Here is a 9,487-nt window from a genome sequence, read left to right as displayed (position 1 = left end):
TCATTTCTACTGAAGCTTTCAATTCTCCGACACAAAAGAGGAGGAAAAGTTCGGACAACCAAGGAATCCTAAGTAATAATGACACAATAATAATAAAAGCCCATATTACTTATATGCAAATATAGCTGCACTAATATTTTCAGATAACTTCTGTGTTCTGTGAAAAATTGCAGCAAAATGATGGTAGAGTTTTTACTATACAGTTTACTGGTACGAGAGATCAGCACAGGATTAAGAACACAGATGACGTCTGCAATCATTTTACGTCACAAGAAGTCCCTCGTTAATAATCTACCCTGTGTGAATACAGCTTTAGATTTAATTTTCCTTGTGGGCTAACTATATGATCTTCCAACACTGCTAAAACTGTGAACATTGGCTTGTTTAAAGTTAAATAAACAAGCCTCATTGGTCTGAGATGTTGGCATCCTTTCTGAACTGTTATTTCTTTGTGCATTTGGCTTATGGCAAATCCATTTGTTTGCACCAGGAAACAACAACATTTTCTGGACAAAATAGTCAGATTTTGAGCATTTACAAACAAAAATTAAAAACCAGGCCACATGAAATTAACTAGACAAACAAAAAAAAATCACATTTCTTTATGTGTACAGTGTCAATTAGACTTCCAATTAATGGAAAATCTGAATTACTGTAGTTTTCATGTCATACTGTACTTGCACAAGAGTATTGCAAATACAAACCTGCCAGTGAAGGGATACACATAATTATCATCATTTTAACAGAGAGTGTTGCAAACAGATGATGCAGTAAAACTGAACACTTACTGGGAATGTAGAGGCAGTCTCTGAATTCAATTCATTTTATCAACACATTCACTTATAATTGACTGTTTTAAGAGGTTTTTAAATTAAAATAACTGCTAAGGTAATATGATAATCTCACAAAAGCATCCTGGCCAAAAAAAAATAAAGATAATATGGTAATTGTAAAAGAGGAAAGTTCTTGCATATGTGGGATATGAAAAATGTCTGTGACTTCCTCCATAGGTGTTTCGCTTTCATTGTTTAATCCCTCGCTGCAGGGCTGTGAATTGAGCAGCGCTATCTAGTCACACTTGGGCTAATGTGCAAATGTGACAATGTGACCTTCCATATTAAGGAAATTAGATATTCACTTGCATTCCAACTGTGCTCTTGTGCTCTTGTACATGTACATTGGCCAACAGCAGTATTTAAACTGTCATTTGTGATATTCTCCATTAATTTTTGATTAACCTGCCAATGCCGTCTGCAGCTGCTGCCCGCTACTTAGTGAGCCATCAGCAGACATGTCAGTTTAGCAATAAGCTCAACTTTATCTCAGTTCAGTTAATTATAACTTTTTTCCCAAGAATGCTTAAGGCTTGATGACACGGCATTGAGAAAAACTCCCACACCACTGCCACTGTATGATGCCCAGAGAATACTCTGATGTGATATCAGTCCTACATGCGACTCCTTTCCATGTCACTTCTCTTGAGGAATATTAGGTGATCTTTCTGGGGAATATTCATGCCTCTTTAACATGCGAGACATGTAGCAGACAGGAAAATTGCATCTGTGCATCTTCAAATGTTTGTGCTCTTTCATTTTTTTTTGCTTTCTTGCAAAATATATATAATATAAAAAGACACCCTACTCCTGTCAGTTCATTGATGTGTATAACGTACCAGCTCCCTATTATCAAAGAACAAATCATTCACTGGGTAACTAAAAACTGTCTGACTGACCATCCTAACCTTCTAAGTAAATACCAAAGAAGCTGTTGTAAATGTCATGAACTTTGAAAGACTCTGAGGTAACATACACCTCTGCCGCATCAAAAATGTCTAACAGTACACAATAAAATCAATTACCGTGGGGTCCGTTTAATGAGGCCGCATTAAGATGTGTGTTTTTCAGTCGCCTCAGACGGACTCCAAAGCTGCAGACGTCTTTCATAAATCCTGCCTTGAAAGTCTATTGAAATTCTACTGAGGCTCCAAAGCTGAAACTCCACACACTTTACAAGCTCGTGTATGTAGTCTCTATATTGTCAGGACGACATCTAAAGAAAAACTGTTGCCAGTGTGCTGTGTCCCAGACAGCACAGTAACTATAGGCTGCTTCAAAAGAATACATCAAGAAATGCTCAAAAAGCTTCGTATATCTTATATTAATTGGCTTGTATCTCTTAAATGTTATAGTCATCTGCCATTCGTTTTCTGGTGTCACTTGAAATTTGCAAATGTAATGAATTGTAGAAGCAGATCTCTAGCTTGTGTCTAACTGGAATGTGCAGTTTACCCAAGAAGACTTCTTCCATTTGGAGGACAGTGTTGAAGTATTTATATCGAGGCATCTCCTTGTCCCCCATAATGAGCCAAAGCCACGGATGATAATGAGGATGTTCCTTTTCTCCATTGGACAAGGAGAAGAGCAGGCTTTTCCTTTAGATGATTTGAAACTTGGCAGCAAGAAACCCCTCCAGAGGAAATCTCATTAAATACTAAAACGACATGCAAGCTAACCTCTACCTGCATCAATGCACCTTTTGAATATGTCATCATTCCCCAAGGTTTTTCCAGGAACATGTTCTATCACTGTCGTACTTCAAGCTGTTCCTCTAAATTAAAAGATGTACAAAAAAATTGATTTATTTCCTCTGCAGATGCATGTTTGTGTTTTCTCCGGGTGTGTCGACATCTGCAGGGCTGCTGTTTGATGTAATACAACTGACGAGCTCTGTGCCACACTAATGAAAAAGTTTCCCATTAAAGGAGCCATGCATTCTTTGAAAGGCAGGAATAATAAATCCATGCAAGCACAAATACATACAGTACAGCCACACATGCACATCTAATGTATGTGCACACAAATGCAGCGCTAACTGTGAAAACCTGTCCCCTCACCTCATTTCCTCTGGTTTGTTGAACATGCGTTGGCTGCCTTACCTTCAGAAAGGTCAAGTGCAGAGCGGGTCTCCAGGCACACAGGCAACTAATTAAGCAGTAGTGGTGGAAGATGCGTACCACCTCCTCGGATACCGCAGCATTAGCCACCCTCAGGGGTAACACACATATTGTTTCACATGTAAGCGAGGTAGGGATTTGCATTACATCATTCTCATGCAAAATATAAAAGAACTTTACATTAAGGCAGGAAAGAAACCTCATACACCAGTGTGTCAGTCTGGATTTTACTTCATGTGTGCAAGCTGAATCATTGATGGAAATACACAGCATTTAATCATAGATAGAGAGTAAAGAATAACAAATGCTAAGAAGTTTTAAATGTCTTGTCATTTTGCCAGCTGGTGTCTCATGAAGTTTCCATATTAGCATTTCTCTGCTTTAATATCTGAAATTTCAAGTCATCTGCTAACCAGCATTATATCCAAATGCTGTTTTGTTGGAAAATCAAACTGGAAGACAAATAATCAACAAACTGTTAGCTGCAGCTTTGCAACTCAATAATTGTTCTGTGTTTGCAGAGGACTATGTGCTCAACCCGCTGCCTTCCATTTAAATGTGGAATCACAGAGGAAGTCAATTCAGTGTACAGGACTGCGCACAAGAGAGCCCCAGAGGAAAAGAAGGGGTACGTAGTGATAACAGACACCCTCTCCACTACGCCTGATAAATGCAGTCAGCCTGAGTCCGTAACTTAGATAATTAAGTCCTTACTCAGCTGAGAGAATCTGCCTGATGGCATGTTCAGGAAAGCGGAACACAATAAGGAGCTCTGCCAAATGACCACCACTTACCCAAACTTTCACCGCTTTTGTCATTCTTGCCAAAGCCCAGAGCCCGCCGGCCTCAGCTATAAGCAGCTCAAGCTTCACAGATTCTGAAACTTTTAAAATCCAAGCAGGTGAATAGCACTTTGCTTTAAACAACACTGAGAGTTCGCTTAACTTCTTATGGGTAAAAAAAAGGAAGCAGGTAATGTGAATGCCATTACTGCCAGATATTTAAAGCACCCAGGTGCAGCCATTTCCTGTTTATTTCATACCTCTTATATGACATAGGAGACATAAAAATGACACAGATAGATTTTTTTTTCTTTTCTTATGTGTATTTGCTTTTAGAGCCTTGTCTTCATTCTCAAACGCCTGGAATCTGTGTACATTAGAGTTGTAGATATGAAACATTTAAAAAAATATTTGGTTGAAATGAGCATGAGCCATTATGACATGATAAGATAACAAAAGGTTTGCACACCTTATTGCATTTGTGTTACAGTTGCATATTGCTGCTGATCGATACTGCACATTTGTGTCGCTTATTCAGATGTAATTATTAATGTAAGGTTGAGATTTATGATGGCATCTCTAATGCAATGGAACCATAAAGCTGTCATGATTGTTTTCAGGGTGTGAATAAAATGCTATCAGTGTCGTAAACATGGATGGAGGACGTGGTCTGTAAATATAATGCCTCATTGGTATCAAGGCAAATCTGACTGGCTTGTTGATCACATGTTTTCTGACCTAGGCAGCCTGCAAAAAACTTGCTGGGTTGTCTAATTTCACAGTCTGTGTGTTAGTAGGCACATTAGAGATCCAAATGTATGTGCTCAAGCACTGCAAAAGTGAGTTTTTCATAATATGTGACCTTTAATGTGTAGGCATTTGGGAAAAAATGGCAAATCACTATGGAATATAACGCTCTGTAATTGTGGAACTAATAGCCTTACTTTAGAGACAATAATCAGACCAAATGCAAAGCCACTGAGATTGCCTCTGCCCGTCTGGGATAGATTCTCAGAGGGAAATTATCATAGATTGTAGCGAAGCTCTTTGCAATCACACTGGCTCTGGTTTAGTGTAATGTGACTTATCAAAGCATTTCCATTGTGTCATTACTTTCATGCTCTCAGAGAAAATGGGCTCATTCAGTCAGTATCAGTCCAACTCCTGCTCTTGTCTTTTACCATCTCCCCTTACAGCGACCCTCAACCACCAACCCACATATTTAATATTTTAAGATATTTGCAGCTCACTCCAGCCTCTGATTACACCTCCTCACAGAATTTTTATCATTTGGGTTTACGTGTCTTTATGTGAAGAAGGAGAATCTGCGTGCCTGTTGTTTCCCCCCAGGTTTTGAGAGTAAAATTAGAAAGAACAGGAAAACCTGATCTATATTTTTATTTTGAAAGAGGAACTTTGAAGTCTGCAATATTTGACAAAAAAAAACGATTAAATACATTTTTTAAACACAAATGCAGACTGAACAAACATTGAAACTTGTGTTAAGACAGAGAGAGTTCATGAGTATAGCAACTTTCATAGTGTGGCATTTTGCTGTGCTTTATATAAGATACAAATAAGCATTAAAACAACATAAAAATGTAAACAAAATTAAATAAAAGTAGACAAAGACAGAAAAGGAGGACAATTTTTAACAGAAGAGAATTTAAAGAGTAAAGCACCTATAAAAGACATTTTTGATCTGCAATGATAATAATACTGTATCAGCTTCTACAGAGGGAATAACATAAATCCAGTGTATATTTGAATAATGTCCTGCATCAGATCTCTGGCTAGAATTTTCCACTGTGTTGCAAATCCCAGTCACAACGTAACTATCAATTTGATGGAAGAAATTTTACCTTTTCTGGATATCAAATGTGTTTTGCTGTCTGGAAATTTTACCTCCACAAAGAAAAGATGGGTAATCTGGCACCTTAGACACATACCTCATTTTAGTATCTTTCACAACTAGCTGAAAATGGTGTGTTAATGCCTGTCATCTTCTTGCTAAATTAGAGAAAATCACCCACTGAATATTTACCTCTGATTTAAACAGTTCTTTTCTTGTGGAAGTACAGTAATTTACATCTGAATGACTTCACACGTACCCTTGAAATCTGAGAAAAAAAAAAAGCTAAAGACGTAACAAGGCTCATCTGTTCTGTCGGCCTGTAAAATGGGCACAGCTTAATGGCTTGTGGTTGGCAGAGACACTCTAAAGCAATATGAAGGCAACAAAAGAATCAATCTGAAATGCATGACAAGTTGCAGTACTCGGGTTCAAATGTAAGAGGATTATTAATGTTTGCTGACATAACTGGGACTTACAGTGAGCTCCACTGGAATTATCAGCCTTTGTGTCTTACAGCATCAAAGTTGTTTGACTGCTGAATTATTAAAACTGGTCTATCAACAATATTCAGTCTGAAGCAATTCAGTTGAAAAACATTACTTTATACACAGAAAATATCATATATCAAGGGCCTTAAGATTTGGCTACTGGCACATTTTCATCCTTCACAGGAGGTGAAGGAATGACTCTGGGATCACAGTTCAGACTGTAATCATTTATTTGAGGACATGTTCAGTTGCAGTGAATAGCCGAGCAATTACAGAGACCTTTCTCAACCCTGCTGCTCCTCAGAAAATAAATATTGTACAGTAAGAGACAGAAAACATCCTGCAAAGCTGCAGCTTTCCACTGTATTTTGCTGAGACTGAGAACACTTTTTTTTTATATAATGTTACCATCGCACTTGTGTGGATTTTAAATCAATTTCCACTCTCTGTGTTATCTGTAAGTGCCGAGTGATGACTTACCACTGAGTGTCAAGAACAAGTATGTGCAATTCTGTTTGCTACTGATTTTTTCCTGTTTTTTCGAAGTCGTGCTGGTGCTTTGACACAGACCAAGATCATCGCTTGACTTTGAGGTGAATGTCTTTTTCTTTTAGACACGCCAACGCTTCCGCACTTCTTCAAGGAGCTGAAGCTGAAGGTTTCAGAGTGTGTTTTTTTCTCTCACTCAGAATAAATGACTCGTGTGCTGCATCGCGCGAGCGAGAATCAGAACAGATCAGGATTATTCTGACGGTATTCACGATTCAAGGACTACATTGGAGGGTTTTTTTTCTTTTGGCCAGTTTTAAGTTGTTAACTATAAATCACAAAAAAAACTTGACATCACTGTAAACTATTTTCCACAGCATACCACAGCTTTTATGGCATGTAATGAGTAGATTAGCCTGGCTTTACCTTTAGTTAATGTTATATTTTTCATATCATGGTAAAGCAGATGAAAATATGGATTCTTTAAAAGCCTTTCAGTATTGGTGCGTTCAAGTATTAGCTGAAAGTTCCACATTCAAAAATTAGACATCAGTAGCTAATAATTTTGCATGCATTTGTATGATACTGGCAGAAAAGTCATTTAAATTCAGTATTTTCTTGCATTACACAGGTTGATGTACTGTATTGACATCTATAAATCACTCCTAAAAGTTATGGTGTAGGTGGTGGTTGGTGTTTTCTTTAAGCTAAAACATGCAAAAACAACAGTTATAGTTTTTTTTTTTCAATTCTATGCATTACTCAGATGTTCTGACCCAGAGCAGCTAGTTCGTGCATCACCACAATGACCTTCAGTGACCCATACTCTCAGTTCTTTACAAACATTACAAGCAATTAATAGTAGCCCAAGAAAATGTGAAGTTTTTTGTGCCCTGGCAGACTTAGAACAATCGTGTAAGAAAAATAAAACTGCGGACAAAAGAAAATAGAGCCAAGCAGAGGTTGAGATAAAAGATGTTTCTTTTTTCCTCAAGCTAAGAACACATTAAAGCAAATAAACGGGGATGATATGGGTGAACAGATATGATTCATGGGGCCAAGCAAACACAGTGTGTCCTAGCTGCTTGTTAAATGTTCTGAGAATGGATAGTGGCCTTTCAAATACCCCGAGACTCTGTCATGCGTTCTTGCACTGAGGAGAGTTGAGCATCTTTGCCAAAGACTCCCAAGACAAACCGATATGTCAGAACTCTGGTCCCACATGGTTCATCATGTAAAGGTCACACTATTGCTGCATGGAGGGCCTGATGAGGACCCAAAGGGAGAGACCATATTAAGACTACAGGGACTGCAATTTAACACAGAGAGCTTCAGTTTGGCATAGATTATTACAAAACCCCACTCAGTCTTAAAATCTGGCATCTCTCACATAGTAATGGACTCCGTTATCCTTCTTTTAAAAAGGCAGCGTGTGTAATTTCCAAATTTTGTGACCTTGAACTGGCCTGTCAACTCAGTTACGGATAAAGCAGGTTTAAATTCAGCATATACAGTGAGGTCTAAAAGTCTAAAGTCTCAAAAGTCTCTCTCTCTCTCTCTCTCTCTCTCTCTCGCTCCTACTATATAAATACATATATATATATGAACAATGCTGACATCATCATTCTTCAGCTTGCAGTCACACACAGTATGAAAAAAAGCTACATCAGAAGCGTCCCTTGAGACAAGGCATCAATTGAAGGATCTTTTCACCCAAATGCAAAAACCATATTTTACATAGCTAACCGGAGAGCTACTGTGTCTAATCATCCACATAGTTTTACTGTGGTTTTCTGTGGTTTCTGCAGTCTGCTGCTGTCACCTCAACACAAAAGAGCAAACAGCAGCTGGTTTGTGGCGCTCAAAACAACTAAAAATGTTTTCATTTCTTGGAACAGATATTTTTTTTTGTTGTTGTTGTTGTTGAGATTTTTCAAATGTCAAAATAACTTCTGATAGTCTGCAGACCTGATTATGAAGAATTTCATTGAGAACCGTCTCCTACTGAAGCACATCCATCATCTGTCTCCCTACACTCGACACTAACATGTGCATGTTAATGATGAGACATTTCCACATATTTCCAAACATCACATTATCTGAAAGTAGAAAAACAGCAGTAAAAATGAAAATGGGCAGAGGAGGCAACAAAAAACTTCAGATTTAGTTTGCAAATAGGTCCAAAAATGATTGATATAATGACATTTGAAAGATGTAAATTTATATTTTAGTCCGTTAGAGAGGACTCATACTGGTGTAAATTATATACAAGACAGGATGGAGAGAAGTTGTCTACCTAGTAGTATTAGTATATTGTTGCATACTCACAAATACATCAAATATACACTTTTTATCAGAAGAGTTAGACGGAAACTTGTCCATAAGGATGGACTGATTGGATTTGGAACAAAAATGCTGAACGACTGGGAAAACAGTCCACATATATTATTTTTTTGCATCACTGGCATCTAAATCTTACTATTGCATACAAGAATGAACAGCGCTGTGGTTGTAAGATGCCATACTTGAGGTTCTTTGTATTATTCAAAATAGATTAGGCCGTGATAATGCACTGCGGGGGTTATGAAATGTCACTGAATCAGCAATGTTTGAAATCAGGAGCCTTCAGCAGAACTGCCTCAAACTTCAAAGGGAATCAGCGCTGCACTGTAGTTTTTGATCATTGGAGACAATTGATCTTTAGTGTTCAAAGAATATTTATGCTGCAGGCTTTCCTAAGAAACATTTCAAACAACCTGCCATGAAGTGTGTGATTGTAATATCAATGCGGAGAAGGATGCAAATCACTCAGCCCCTCCCTGATTGTACAGTACTGTATCCGCTGGGATTTGTCTGTTTCCCAATGATTACTAAGCCATTAGCTGCACAGTAGCAATCAGACAGTTTGAGGATGGACACT

Source organism: Thunnus maccoyii, chromosome 18 (assembly GCF_910596095.1).
Source record: "Thunnus maccoyii chromosome 18, fThuMac1.1, whole genome shotgun sequence".
Taxonomy (NCBI): Eukaryota; Metazoa; Chordata; class Actinopteri; order Scombriformes; family Scombridae; genus Thunnus; species Thunnus maccoyii.
This window is presented reverse-complemented; position numbering follows the sequence as displayed.